Genomic DNA, 15699 nt, shown 5'->3' on the forward strand with positions numbered 1-15699 from the left:
AGCTCAGAGATTGGTACAGTGTGACCCTATGGAGAAAGGGTGACCACAGCAGGGTTGTTGGTTTAATAAAAACAGCATAAAAATGTGGATGTGGAAACAGACTTCAACAGGGAGCAGTGTTGCAAAGGGGATAATCACTGTTTGTTCCCAAAACCGGGACTGAAGAGGCATTTATTGCACACTGACAGCAGCCTTGCTTGGACATTAGGGAACAATTAGCAATGGGGAGGTGGGGATGAGTTACTGGGAAGGCTGTGAAAATCCAGGATGTGGTCAGCAGGCAACTCTGGAGGGTATCAGTACCTTCCAGTCACCTGTGAGATGCTGTGGTTTGAGTTTCCATCCTGCACTGTGCTTCCTGGGACAGGTTTGAGTTTCCATCCTGCACTGTGCTTCCTGCTTTCTTTCACCTCCAGAGCAGAGCAGGAGGCAACAAACAGGAGGTGGCTCTGCTTTGTTTGTTCTCAGTTCTCTGTTCCAATCCCTTTGGATATTCTTAAACTTTCCATTGAATTCACATCGATAATGTTTTTGAAGTAAGAATTGCTGCTTTTTTTCACTTGGTAGTATTACAAATGACTTCTTTTTCTTCTTCTTTGTTTTTTTTTTTTTTTCTTTTTTTGAGTGAATATTCACTCATTTCCAAGTGTTGGGAAAAATTGTGACTTCATGGTTGAGGCTGCCCTTGAGTATTGCATGCCAGCATCCCAGTAATGACATTACCTTCCTTGCTGGTGCCCAGTGTAACAGTATATCTTTGTCTTCCAAAGTTCTGCTTTTCCTTATCACCACATTCACTCTCTGGAAGCTGGCCAGATCCACGTCCTCTGGCCAAGGGGATCAGACAGGGTGAGAGAACAGAAAGGCAGTGTTCTCTCTGCAGTCCTGCATTCCCAGGCAGGAGCAGCCAGGTCAGCAGCAGTTTCTGAGGAAGGCTCACTCACAATCACAAAACAACTTGTCAAGACAGTGCTGGAGAAGCAGGAGAAGGCCTGAAGGACAGATACAGCTCACACCATTTCCCCATCCTAAGGAAAAGTCAGTAAGAAGAAAATGCACAGCCTCTCATTAATTCTAGACCTTCTCTGGTAGATGCATTATATTTTCAGGGCTTGACTATTTCTGTGTTATATTTTTTAACATCTTTCATCAGTGAATGTGAAGAACATATTGAGAGACTTGTAGAAGCACAGAAAAGCTTGGGTTGGGAGGGACCTTAAAAATCACCTAGTTCCAAGCTCCCGACCATGGTCAGGGTCACCTTCCACTAGAACAGATTGCTAAAAGCCTCACCCAGCCTGGCCTTGAATGCTTCCAGGCATGGGGCATCCAAAGTTTCTCAGAGCAACCTGTTCCAGTGCCTCACCACCCCCACAGGAAACAATTTCTTTCTGACATCTAATCTAAATCTATTCTCTTTTAGTTTGAAACCATCCCCCACCTTGTCCTATCACTATGTGCCCATGTGAAATGCCACATGAGAACAACAGGAGAGCAATCACAACAATATATAGAAGGGCGGGCAGCAATTTCTTCCCTCAGAACAGTCCTTCTTAATATCTCTCAGCTCCTCCACCCTTCTACTTTGATTAGCTGTTTTCCCCCACCCCTGAAACTGCATTAATTTTCTGGCACACTTTGGGCATGGTAAGTGTTGAAACTATGGTTTTAAAGCCAAAGAAAATCCTACCAACTCAGGAAGTCAAGTGTTGTCAAAACAAACATTGCTATTTTCTGAACTGCCTCAGTTTGCACCTTCCCATGTTTGTTTCCTCCTTGCCCTGCAGGAGAGTAGACCGGGGGCTGTGTTCAGGGGGCACACCACCTGAGAGAGAAGGGAATGTGACCTTTTCTTGTCATTTGTGGCATCTTGCAGCTGGCCTTGAGCTGTGCAGGGGCTGTCCCATCCCAGTTTGCTCTGTCACAGCATGCTGTGCACCCTGGTGGGTGTGAGTGCTGTGGGTGTGCCAGGGCTGCTCCAGGAGTGCTGAGACAGACCCAGGCAGCCACAGGGGCACCCCACTGGCAGATTTCAGAGATATAATTTCATTGTGCCAGGGATTGAAAAACAAGTCAACATTAGCCCAGCCAGTTCAAAACTCTTAGCCATGGCAATGCACCCAAGGTTTGTCTCACCTGAAAACTTTTGGACTATTATTTCACCTGTGTTTTCCTCCCCATGTAGATGGGGATGAGCTGTATTGTATTGCATTGTGTTCTTCTCTTGCAGCCAAGCTGCTTTGTACCCTTTATCTTATTAATGACTGAAGCTCACAAGGAGCAGAGAGGGAGAAATTTGCACTCCTTGAGGCAATTATCCAAAACCTCTATGAGGTATCTTAAGCTTTGTGCAATTCAGAAACAAGGGGAGGGCCCTTGTGCAAATTCCGAATTGAGAATTTTTCAACTCTAATGATTTTTAAAAATTATTTTTAGAAGTCGACATATCTGTGTCTTAGCCAAAAAGCTCATAAAATTTCTGGGAATGCTGCAAAGCATCAGGCAGTACGCAAAGGGGTGCTGAAGCTTGGAGGAGCTGGGGATGCTTGTGCCAGGAATGCTCATGGAAGCAAAGTCCTGGAGGATTCAGAAGCTGGTGCTGATGAGTTTGCCCACCTGGCACACGGGTTTGGATGAGGTGCCCAGCTTGCTGACAGGTGGTTTTCTTCCTGAGCATTAGCTCTGTCAGCACAAACCCATTAATCTGTTTTAAATAAATGCCAGTGTAAGTACAGAACCTGGCCTGACTCCAGGGAAGTGCTAAAAACCTCCATCCCTTTTTCCATGAAGCCAAAGTTGCAGGTGGTCCGTCCTTTCAAGAATTTGCTGCTGTTCTGTGAAGAAGTAAAAAGAAACTCTAAAAGGTTGTAAAAAGCCCATGTATTCCCTAAAGATTATCTGACCTCATGAAAGAAAAGGTTTAGTTCCTCTTCTCTTTTTTATCAGTATTATAAAAGTGTTATTTAAATAGTATTTTCTCTCTCACAATTCAGGGGAAATATCAAAACTAAAATGGTGTATATAAAAGAACCCCCACTTTCTTATAACCCCTGCATCTCTGAAAAATCCCCAAACAATCCAACCAGATGAAAAACACAAACTAAGGAAACCAGGGCTGGTGGATCATTGAATTAACAGTAAAAAAAATCAGACATAGCAGGAAATTTCTTGTTATTTTCAGTGCTGCTCCATATGTCATTTTTGTGGAGCACTATGTTGTAGTGATGCCCTGCTGATGTGGTAACAGGAATGATCTATAAGTATTGCCATTATAAACCTCATTTTTATAACCTGGATGTGAACATTTGCTGTTACTTGGTATCTGTTATAAAAAAATTCAATTTTCTTTTTAATGACTTGATAATTTTTCAAGTAGAAAAATATGAAAGGTTCCAAAAAGCAAAAAAGAGAGGCAATTTTAAAAAGAGAGAAGAATCAACAAATGATAGGTTTATTAATTATTTTAGTAGTAATAGCTGTAAATTGTATTTGTATTGCAGTGGTGCCTGTATACTGTGTAGAATTAAGTGCTGTACACAAACATTTGATTTTTTTTTTTAATGGATTGAGTGGTGGCAGAAAGCACTGGACTGAAAGCGTTATGAATTCTTATTTATTGTTTTTTTGTCTTTGATAGTGCCCTAGTATCTGTCTGAGGTTTGGCTTTTATTGTGATAGATGCTGTACATGTACTCAATTATCTCCGAGGTGAGAAGCACTTTAATGCACGCTCACTTTTAAGAGGGAGCTGAAACACTCTCCACGGAAAAGAGCATTTCTGCAGAGCAGGGAACAAGCCTCATCACATAAAGCACATAAAGCACATATTTATTGCAGAGCCAGGCTGCAGAGGTGCAGCAGAGGCATCTCAGCAGCCTCTGAATGTGCTGCTCTGCTTATGTGGCACTGAATACCACAGCTCTTGGCTTGGGTGCTGGAATTAGTGAGGCCAAAGTGCTTCCCACACCAATCCATAGAACCACCATGTTTAATTCCATGGAACCACCTTGTTTCATTTAATTGTTTAACTGGACCTCCAAACTGGTGAGACCACAGAGCTGCCCCAACTCAGGGAGGCCCTAAATGTGTTTTTTAATCTGTCTCGCACAGGGAGGATGGACTACTCTCTCTGCAGGGGAAATTGTGGAGATGTGGAGGTCTCTTCTACGCTGTGACAAGCGACAGGACTAGAGGAAGTGGCCAGGGTGGTGTGAGGACTTAAAGAATGCAGTTACTTGTCTCAAAATACCAACCCTGTAAGATAAGCCACCACAGTGGAATCTGAGATAAGCACAGACAGCACAGAAGGAAGGAGGTGCTCACTCCAGGCCTAATGAGGTGGAGGTTTGGTTAGCATCCAGACAAAAATTCCCACCATGGCAAACTGTGGGAAAGGAAGCAAGTGCTTATGCACATCCCATCTGAAGTTATGGGAATGGCATCTACACTCCCTGAATCCCCAGGACTTGGACTGGACACAAGTGGTACCTCCAGAAGAAGAACTCTGGGACCTCCACCAGTGAGGACCAGCGTGAAGAAGCACCAGTGGGAAAATGTAGGAATCCACATGGTGGTGATATGTTTTGCTTAACTTCTCTGTCTCTCACTCTCTTTCTCTTGCCCTTTCCTTCCTATTATTTCTATCTCTCTACCTTTAATTTACTGTTAAATAAAATCTGTATTCAGCATATGGTCTCATTTGCACCTCAGGCAGAGGCATCTCTCATAATTGAATCATAACAAGTGGTTTAGATTAGATATTAGGAAAAATTTCTTCACTGAAAGGGTGGTTCAGGCACTGAAGCAGGCTAGAGAAGGAAGTGGTGGAATCACCATCCCTGGAAGTGCTGGAAAGCCATGTGGAAGTGGCACTTGGGGCTTAGGGGCGAGCACAGTAGTGCTATGTTAAGGGATGGACTCAATGATCTCAGAGGTCTTTTCCAACCTTAATGATCCTATGAATTCCTATGTATTGTGGCTGGGTTGGGCTGCTAGACCTGTGCAAAGGCCTCATGGACTTTACCATCTCTGAAGGACCAGGTGCCCTACTGATCACCCAAAAAAGACAGAAGGAAAAGGTACAGAGCACTTTGCTCTCCATTTTGTAGAGACCATGGTTTGGGGAATGGCCCCCACCTGAGTGACATGCCCAGGATCACAGAGCATTACAGGGCACAGACACAGCTGGATCCCTGCATCATGCACACAGCCATGTTTCTGACACGGTAGCTGATCCCAGGCTCCTTCATTTATAATCAGTGTCTTGCACAGGATGTGATTTGCCCAGAATCCCCCTTGGACAGGTGGCTTAGTGCAGTGTAATTGCTTTTTCCTGACCTCAACCAGGCTTGTCAGCAGAGTCAGCCTAGGTTGTGGTTGAAGATAAAAGCAAACAAAAGAATTGAGGCACTTCTAATTTTAGTAATATACAGTTTATCCTCTTCTCACTATCTAGTCTTGAGCACCATGCTCTCAAATTTGCTTTAGTTTTTACTTCACTTTTCTTAGATTAACCATTGTGTTTCAGATCATATTTAATCAGATACATACTAATTCTTTGGTTGGTGCAGCATGCCCAGACAAAGCCTACTGCAATCCTTTTTCATTGTATGTCATGCACACTGCTCATGAAGATTCACATTTAAGGCTCCCTGTCTCATGATGCATTGTGCTGACTCCAAAGACTAAGTGAGCAGTAACTTTCATTAAAAAAAAAAATCATAAATATATTTTACTGCTTGGACTTGGTGCAAATGCACAACTGACTCATTGCCTCGATAGATGTAATTGCTCTCAAGGAGCCTTTATGGTCTATTGTTTCAATTATAAGTGAATTACATGGTCCCCCAGGACTTACTCACTCTGCTTTCAAGGAGAGTGAAAAGACCAAGTCAAAGCAGGAAATTAGACAAAAAGGACATAATTTTATTGAAACTTTTCACCTTCTGAGAGAGGAAGGTAAACACATCAAGCACAGTCCAAGCAATTCCTGAATGACATATTTTATCTGCCTGAAACCATTACAAGCCCTAAATTGTATAAATTCAGATGCTGAGAGAGGAAGGCAAAAATCGAAGGTAATATACATGGAAAAGACAAAGTTCATGAGGGATGAGACAAGGAGTAGAATGAAACAGTCTTCCTTCCAGTGATAAGTGACCAGGTAAAGGGAAAAGGAACAAAAAAAGAAGGATTGGAATTAGGTCTGTGAAAAGCTGAACTGTACTTTGAAGGACATCCTGCCCTTTTTCCTGAGTAGAAAACACTTCAGGGATCTGCAACTTCCAGTATCACATGCTTGCCATTGGAAAACACAACATACTTCAAAAAACTATGGAAAATGCTAAAATCAGGCAGGAGAAGCACAGTACTGATAATACTTTGTAAAATAAGAACTTCAGGTAACAGTCCTCACAAAACAAAGGGCAACATATGGCAATGCTTTAGTGACAACTTGGAATGAATTTGTCATAAATAAGGGAATGGAAATAGCCTAGAGCAGCAGAACAATGCATAAGCAAGAAAAAAAGATATTCTGCATATTTCCTCTATGAAATAGACTCCTGCAAGGAACAGTGTTATAGTAATTCTACAGTATTTCTACACACAAAAAAAATAAATTGGTGTTTTATCCTATATTTCATCAAGAACAGTTATGAGCTGGAATGTGAATGGTTAGGTCCCAAAATCCCTTGGGATTTTGGATGAAAGGATCTTCACATGTTTCATTTTCTGGGAGACTGTCATGTACAAGACCGTCTGAGAAACATTCAAATCAGCAGGGATTGAGAAGATAATGCCAGTGGAACCAGTGTTTAAATGTAGCAGAGCTGTGTGCCAATATCCCACAGCCAATGAACAGAAAAAAATATCAGGATTTGGGGTGTTGATGAAAGGACATGTTTGCTTTCCTGTCATTTGACTGTGATCTGTGTCTGGATGCTGGAGATGTGGACGTGATTCTTAAGGGAGTTCCTGGTGGAGGACAAATTACACAAGCTTGAACTTCAGTCAGACACACCTAAGCAGAAAAACAGGGATAGACAGACAGGCTTGGAGCCTGACATGTTGGGAAGAAGGAAAATTGAATGGCAGGGAAGAATAATATGCCCTGTAGAAGGAGGGAGGGAGGGAGGGAGGGAGGGAGGAAGGAAGGAAGGAGGAAGGAAGGAAGGAAGGAAGGAAGGAAGGAAGGAAGGAAGTGGCGGAAGTGGCGGAAGTGGCGGAAGTGGCGGAAGGAAGGAAGGAAGGAAGGAAGGAAGGAAGGAAGGAAGGAAGGAAGGAAGGAAGGAAGGAAGGAAGGAAGGAAATGAGAGCTGCTGATGATCAGGGAACCATAATATTATCCTACTCAGTTTGCTTTTGCTCACAGGTGGTCAACAGGCAAATCTAAGGACAGGACAAGGCTTGCACAGATCATCTCAATGGAGCTGGGAGCCACAGGGATGGACTTTCTCTTATTTTTGGGGTCCCTTCTCTGTCTCCCAGAGAACATGAAGGCAAGAGATCTTCTGGCAACATGTACTGGATTGGGTCTGAGAGAAAATAGGTGAGAGAGGAATGTGTCCTTTTGGAAGGATTCTCTGCCTTGTTCTGGGAACGTTTTTGGTAGTATGGTAGTATGCCACTGCAGCCTCCTGAACTTTGGTAAATTCAAACAACAAGGCCTACCCACCAGATTTAGTTGTGTTTGGCACCTGGCTGTAACTGAGCAGGGCTGTGGGAACCACACCGAGCTTCTGGGTCACTGCCATGTGCAATGGGCAGCTGAGAGTGTGCTGGCACCACACTGCAGCCTAGAGGTTGTGCTTCCAGAGCTACAGTGCCACGTGGAGTTCAGGCTGCATCTTGTGAAACCAACACTGCTTGCATCCAGAGCCCAAAATGGTGCTGAGCTTTGCCTTTCCTATATCTGTCTCCATGAATCCTTAAATCCTCAGGGACTTTGTTAGTGAAGTGCACGTTTGGTTTTTGCTGGTCAAGATGCCAGCATATTACATTTATTTGCCTCTGGGCTGTACAGAAATTTAAAAGTACCAAATACAGCTCAGAGTTTTAGCCTTCTTTTTTTTTTTTTTTAATAGCTGAATTAGTAATTATTATTTAATCCAATTCGTTGCTACCCATGGGACTGGCAGTGGTGGAAACTTGAGTTATTTAAGCCACACACAATGCTAAAATTCAGATTCAGGGACTTGTGTTGTGCAGGACTTGGCCATGTCAGCTATACCTCGTTTAACAAACTAGCTCAATGTGCAAGGTCACCTCTTATCTGTAGGATCTGGTAGAATTAATTTGGGGAATTTTCTAGGAGGGGTGGATTTTTTCCTCTAGTCAATAGAGAGAAATCTGTGTTGCTGGTGCTCCATGCTTGCTACACTGCTAACACAGACTCTGACCTGAGTCTGCTTCAAGTGGCACCCCTCAAAGCCTTTGTTCTTTGTTTTTCATTTGTCACTTCTGTGTCAGGTTTTTTTTTTTTTTGGTCTTCTTTCAGCACTATATGATCTTCTTTCCTTTCAAAAATTTTCCCTGACCATAGGGGCTCCCATCCTGTCCCCCTCACCTGGCGTGTCCATAATCCAGATCTGGTTTTGTGACAAACTCTGTTGCCTGTGGAGGAATTACCTATCCCAGGAGAAAGAGCAATGCTTATAAAATTGAGGTGTTTCTGTTTAATTAGAGGAGACATACTAAGGCACAACACCTTCCCTTTTTTTTCCTGGTGACTTGGACAGGTATTTACCTCATCCATGTGTGAACATGCATGAGCTCCATTCTCGTGTCCAACAGCCCTGTTTGGACCCTCCTCTCACAGCCCAGACAGACAATGTGTCACAGATATCTTTTATGAAAAATCTTTTCTTTTGGATTTTTCCTCCTGAGAAGCTGGGAAGCCTCAGGAACAAAATGTAAACATTGATTACCTGCTGCTGTGGAATGCAACAGGTGGATCTGTGATTGGTCTCATGTGGTTGCTTCTAATTAATGGCCAATCACAGTCAGCTGGCTCGGACAGAGAATCTGAGACGAAGCCTTTGTTATCATTCCTTCTTTTTCTATTCTTGGCTAGCCTTCTGATGAAATCCTTTCTTCTATTATTTTACTATAGTTTTAATATAATGTATATCATAAAATAATAAATCAAGCCTTCTGAAACATGGAGTCAGATCCTCATCTCTTCCCTCATCCTCAGACCCCTGAGAACACAATCACAACAATGGTTATGAGGAACTAGCCAGCCCTTCCTTGGCCTGTGTCCCAGGGCATCCTTAAACACATCCCCTCTCCCTGATGGGGTTGGAAACAGGCACACAGCATCCTGCCTACCCACCACCCCTCCTGTCCTACCCAGCTGAAAATTCTGCTGCTCTCCAGCCCTGGCACAACCCTGATCCCAGCCCAAACCCCGCTGGTGCCCTTGCAGCCACAACATCCCACCCCTCTCCTCTGGTCCAACACTAATTTGGGGGTGGTAGTGGTGATGGTGCATTTTTTGTCAGACATCAACTATTTTCTAGAATAAATGGTAGGTAGACCCATTTATTTTCTAGAAAAAATGGGTCAACCTAAGCCAGTGTCAATAGATTTCAGAGGACTCCTTAGATATATGCAAATTGTACATGCAAATAAAAGCAGATCCAAGCAAGTATGTAAAGGAATAAGGAGACAAAGAATAATTCTTTGCAACAATAGAATTATAACAATAACATAATTTAGAGCATGAATTATTCTAAATGAAATTAGTATTCCAAATATAGTTTTGAATAACAATCTTAAAGAATTCTATTTAAAATTACATGAGTGTGGCAATGTGTAGCTTTGTCGCCAACAAAGCTGAAAGCAGTTTTTCAGAATGATTTTGTATAAAGAAAATGGATTAGAAGAAAGAATTCACTTTTACCTGACCCCAGAATAATTTCCCATTTTCACTTTTCCCAGACTTTTGGATAAAATCCCTTCAATTGCCCAGATCAGTGGATACCTTAGTGGTGGTTTATTCTTTGGCAAGCCACTGGGCTGTGCTATTACTCCACATTTCAAGGTTTCATCTCATAGACCAGCTTCCAACACATTGTTCAGAAGAATGATTACTGCTCGTGACAGATTTAAATTGTTCAGTAACTGAAGAATCTGGTCAATAATTAATGCCACAATAGCAAATAATGAGCTGAATTTTAGCTCAGTCACAATTTTTGTTTTCTTTTGTACCTGTAAATGCGTACAATAAACCAATTAGCCTTGGATCAAAATAGTTTCCAGGCACATTAGAAGTATCTAGTGATGCAGATTAGTTGTAATTGAATGCTGCAGTCCAGCTACCATCTTCTTTGCAACCAGATGCTCTGTTCTATATTGGCAAATGGAAAATTTAATCCAAATTAAGGAAAAAAATAAAAAAGGAAGTCTTAGCTTCAATCAGATTTTTGTCTTTTTTTTTTTTTGCAGTGCTATCTCCTGTAGTTGACTTCAACCAGCCATCATTCAGGTTCATCTCTGTGTTTTACAGCTTGATTTTTAAAGGTGTTGCTCCAGAAAAGTAAGCAGCAGTCAATATACTAAAATATTAATAATATTTTAGTCAGAGCAAAGGAATCAAGCAGGTGGAAGTATCCCACTCCTCTCTGGCAACCTGGTTGGTCCTTTTGATGTTCAAGGTTACACTGTGTATTGAATTTTTCATTTTTTTTTCAATTTTTAATTTTTATTTTTATTTTTTGGTGATTAAGCTGCAGCTCAAAGTGATAAAGATCCCCTGTGTACCCTCACTTTGTCAGCCACTCAGCCCTCAGATTCTGTCCCAGGATAAATTCCTGGAAATTCTATCTGTGATTTACATGAAAATATGCTTTATTTGCCAATATACTTTCTCCTCTTTCTCAGGTTGCTCACAATTTCAAAATTGTCATGAAATCTTCTTATTAGGCCCATGTAATGCACCAAATCTGCTTGACTGTGGCAGCATTAAATCAGGAAACAAACTTCACATTCCTGAAACACAGCTTTGAGGACCAGAATGCCCGTGCTATTATTCTGTGTGTTTTATATCATGGCAAGGCTGCTGATCCCATCATGCACAACTGTAAAACACAGAACCAGGCAGCAATGGCCAAAAACCTGCCAATATCTGAGCAGCCTACCCAGGCAATTTATGTTGTTGTCAGTACATCTTCTAGAGGGTCTTCAGGTTAAGAAAGTCAAGGAATGACCCGTCCTGGGTAGCATTTCTATCCAGTCCGTCCATGACATTCAAATAATATTTGAAATCTTGTTTTTTGCACTGCTGAGGCTGCAGAGGTTACACAGCCACTTGAGGTTTCAAGATTGCTCAATCTAACATCTCTTGGGAACATTACATTTACTGTAATATCTTGCAAATGGCTTTAATTTTAATGCACATCTTGATCTATAATTAGTTAACAAGTGTCTCTTGAGCCAGCTATGACAGTGGTTACTAATTTTTAGCAGCTTATTTATAGAACTGGTCACTAAGATATATGTAGTTCCTCATCCTTTTACTCTTGTCCTGGAGCATGTAATTATTTCACTGGATCTAGGGATATAGCTGAAAATAACTCTCTAAATACATTATTAATAACACAGTCACCATTAAAATAAATTTTAAAAATAACTCATTTACCCTTTTTTCCATGAGGAACTTTATTTAGTTTACATTTCACAAGGCCTGAAGAGTGGAGTGTGATATTTTGAGCCTTCTTTATAATTGTTTCCTTATTTGGGTTCTCCAGGAATGTTATAACTGGGCTGCAAACACACCTTTTAGTGGCAAACAAATGACTGCTCTCACTTTGTTTTTGACTTTTCCCTGGTATTGCTAAAGATTTTTCCATGTGACCAATTTTGATCCTTGGTGCCAAATGTGGCCTGATAAAATTATGATTTGATGTTTTTTAGGCACACATGTTTTGACACACTTTTGGGGTTTTTTGGGGAAGAGAGAAGCTGCCTCTGGGAGCAGGTGAGGTGGGCGCAGTGCAGCTTCTTTCTCCTGAGGCTGGAGGCATCCTGGTGCAAGGCACTTTGTGAAACACCCTCCCTGCAGGGCCAGCTCCCTGCCCTCTGGAGGAGGCTTTGGCATCATTCACTCACTGACATTTGCTTTCACACTTTTAACGGGATTTTTAGTGGGTCAGCCACACTGGCCAAGGGTGTTGTCCTGGCTCTGGGAAGTGCATCACCCTGAGCTGCTGGTGGGAAAGCAGCTTATTATCAAACTGCCTCTCTCTCCCACAAACATGAAGAGCCTGATTTCTTGCTTTTAATCCTTTTTTCACCCTTTCCTAGAAATAAATTAGGTATTTCAGTTGCCACAGGGTCTTAAATCAAGCACTGATCCTGCCACCAGAAGGACACTCTGTGCTTCTAGCCTTTGTTCCCCTTCCTTCCTGCACCAGGACACTCACCCAGATGTGGCTTTGCCCTCCAGAAGGCATCTGCTCCCTCTGTCATATCATGTGGCGACATCCCAGATATCCCAGTTAATTGAGATTCCAAGTGATGTCCTAATCTCCTAGGAATAAATATCCTGGTCCATGGTGCAGCAGACAGCAATGAGATAAACTACTCTTGGATGTTGATTTTATGGATGGTGTGAAAGATGTTGTAGTGAGAGGCAACAAAAGAGTTTCTAGGCATTTTTTAATGCAGCACAGACAGAGATGTGCTACTTAGCCTGCAACTTTTGTCCCCAGTGAGGGCTTTCCAATGCCCTTGCCCAAGAGGAAACTTCTCCCCTCCTCACCTATCATGAATTCTAACATGGAAACAAGCTTGAGTAACTCTCACACACAGAGCCTGTGACAGTGTGTTTTGTGAAGAATACACAGTGAGTCAGACAAAGCAGGGAAAAGAGGAGGTTTGCAGGAGGACCAAGTAGGGGCAAAGATGTTGGATGCTTGGGAGAGGACGTCACTGTCAGAGATTCTCCACTTTAGAGTGCAGTTATCATCTGGAAAGTGTAAAAGTGACATCCTGCTATGCCACATTTATTCCTCCTCCGCAATTTCTATTCCAAATTCACTCAGTCTTCAAGTCAATACCATGTTTTTTGCTCTGACTGCCAGCACAGCTAGCTCAGCCTGTTACCTGAGAATCAAGCTGTGCTCTTTCTGCTTATTAAAACATTGCCAACTGCAAAGCTTCTGGAATCAGACATTAGCTGGCACTGCAGTGGGAGAGGCAGGACAGCTGAGCACAACATGGTTAGCACATCCCAGCCATAGGAATGAGAGAGGGAGAAAAACCCCAATGGATCCTTAAACTCAGCACACATGCCACAGAAAACACCTATTTTCAGCACCTAGGTGAAAATTTTTATGCAATTACTCGTCTGACTATCACTACCTTTCATGATGTAGCAGCTAAACAGGGAGCCAAATAGCCCAAATACTGAAGTGCCAGCTGTGCTGGATTTCCAAAGGATTCTTTATAGAGAAAAAAGGTGAAAAAAACATGCAGCCAGGATTTATTTACTATTGAATTGTCATCTCTAAACTGCAGCTTGTAAACCTGGCCAAGGTGCACTTACTCATTTTCATACATGGTTTAGTCATTGAGAAATTTAAACAGCATCTTAACAAAGGAGTGAAGATTTCTTTAAAAGGAAGAAATGAGAAATGACAAGTGAACAAAAACCTTAAATAGTTCAGAACTTGTGCTGGGTTCAGAAGAGCATCACAAAGTCCACATGCTTATCTGGAGCTCAGCTGACATCCATGAAGTCCCATTGTCTCCAAAGCAGGCAGGAGCTCTCAGGAGGGCTCTGCAGTGCCAGTGCTGTTCTTCCCATCTGGAAGCACTGCAGGCTGGAGCCATCACTGCTGTGCACCCTGTGTAACCACTTACCTGTGTACCCTGTGTAACTGCACCCTGTGTAACCACTTACCTCTGCAAGGACTCAGAGCAGAGAAGGTGTAAAATGCTGGAGGATTCCAGTACATCAGCACCTTCTTGCACACAGGCACAGGAATGGGTAATGAACTGCTGAGACTGCTCAGCCTGGTTCTCGTCCCAGGAGCTTTAGGGATGTCTGGAAAACGCTTTCCTCAGGGGCAGTGTGGTTACTGAAGGCAGCAGATGAAACAGCTGCCTTAGGTTAAGTCCAAAGTCCATTGGACTAGTGAGTCTTTTGGGATCTGGATTTCTCCCCAGATGAAGACTGCTCAGCTAACAGCTCCACTGCCAGGAAAACTGCAGTCTGGTGATCTGATAGTTGTAAGCTACCTGTTCTTCTGGTGGTGTCCAAAGGGAGGTCAGAATTTGCACACAGAGGATGTCATCCCTGGCTGCTCATTGAGAGCCCATGAGGCATCACACAAACTGTGTCAGTCAATTTCTGGGGTGGCTGGTGCCTGAATCACAGACTCACAGAGGGGCTGAGCCTGGACAGGACCTCTGGAGGTTGTTTGGCCCAACTCCTGAGCTCAAGCAGGGCCACCCAGAGCCACTTGCCCAGGTCTGTGTCCAGGTGGCTTTTGAATACCTCCAAGGTTAGATACTCCACAATCTCCCTGGGTAACCTGTGCCAGTTCTCAGTAAAAAGTGTTTCCTGATGTTCAGAGGGAACATGATACATTTCAGTTTGTGTCCAGTGCCTCTGGTCCTGTCAGTTAAAGAGACTGTATGTAGCAGCCTGCAGTGAACCAAGCAGAAGGGAAGCAATTCCTGAATTTTCTTCTAGTGTCCAGCTGAAGTGTGTAGCACAGGACAGTCTCTGGCAAAATTCTTTGGTTTATTTCAGGGAAAGAAAGATGTGAATCTTGCAGTTCATTCTAAGCTGTGCTCAGCACCCTCAGCCACTTGTGGATGCTTCATTTTGCACTGGACATGTCTTTAATTCTAAAAGTGTGAAATGTTGCCTCCAGTCAACTTGAGAAACATTTTTAAAGAATTTAGTCTTCAAACCCACAAATCTCAGCAGCAAGTACCACACAATTCTTTACACTTGGGCAGTGAGCAGGACTTGCTGCTTTAAATTATTTTTTACGTTTTCTGAAGTGCTGTTCTTTAAACAGCTGCTACAGCTGCCTGATTTTCCACCACAATATTGCCAGAGGTTGTTTATGTATTTTAATTAATTTATTTATGTATTTTAATTATTTGTTTCTTTTCAGATGAATGGTGGAAGATAATAGCCATGTCACAGTGATACATTGCTAATTCCAGGCACCAGCCCTGGAGATGTGTCACAGCAGACAGAACATTGCAGTGGCAGGGTGTGCTCATGATGACCTCCAACTTATACCCTGGTTTGGTCTTAGAGTTGCCTTCAACCTTACAGGGAGCTGGGAACTGTGACGGTGTTCACAGGGGTCTTAGGATGAGGGAAGAGATGAGGATCTGACTCCATCTTTCAGAAGGATTGATTTATTATTTTATGATATATATTACATTAAAACTATACTAAAAGAATAGAAGAAAGGATTTCATCAGAAGGCTAGCTAACAATAGAAAAAGAAAGAATGATAACAAAGGCTTGTGGCTCGGACAGAGAGTCTGAGCCAGCTCACTGTGACTGGCCATTAATTAGAAACAACCACATGAGATCAATCACAGATCCACCTGTTGCATTCCACAACAGCAGATAATCTATGTTTACATTTTGTTCCTGAGGCTTCTCAGCTTCTCAGGAGCAAAAATCCAAAAGAAAGGATTTTTCATAAAAGATATCTGTGACAG

This window comes from Zonotrichia leucophrys, chromosome 2 (assembly GCF_028769735.1).
Source record: "Zonotrichia leucophrys gambelii isolate GWCS_2022_RI chromosome 2, RI_Zleu_2.0, whole genome shotgun sequence".
NCBI classification, from domain to species: domain Eukaryota; kingdom Metazoa; phylum Chordata; class Aves; order Passeriformes; family Passerellidae; genus Zonotrichia; species Zonotrichia leucophrys.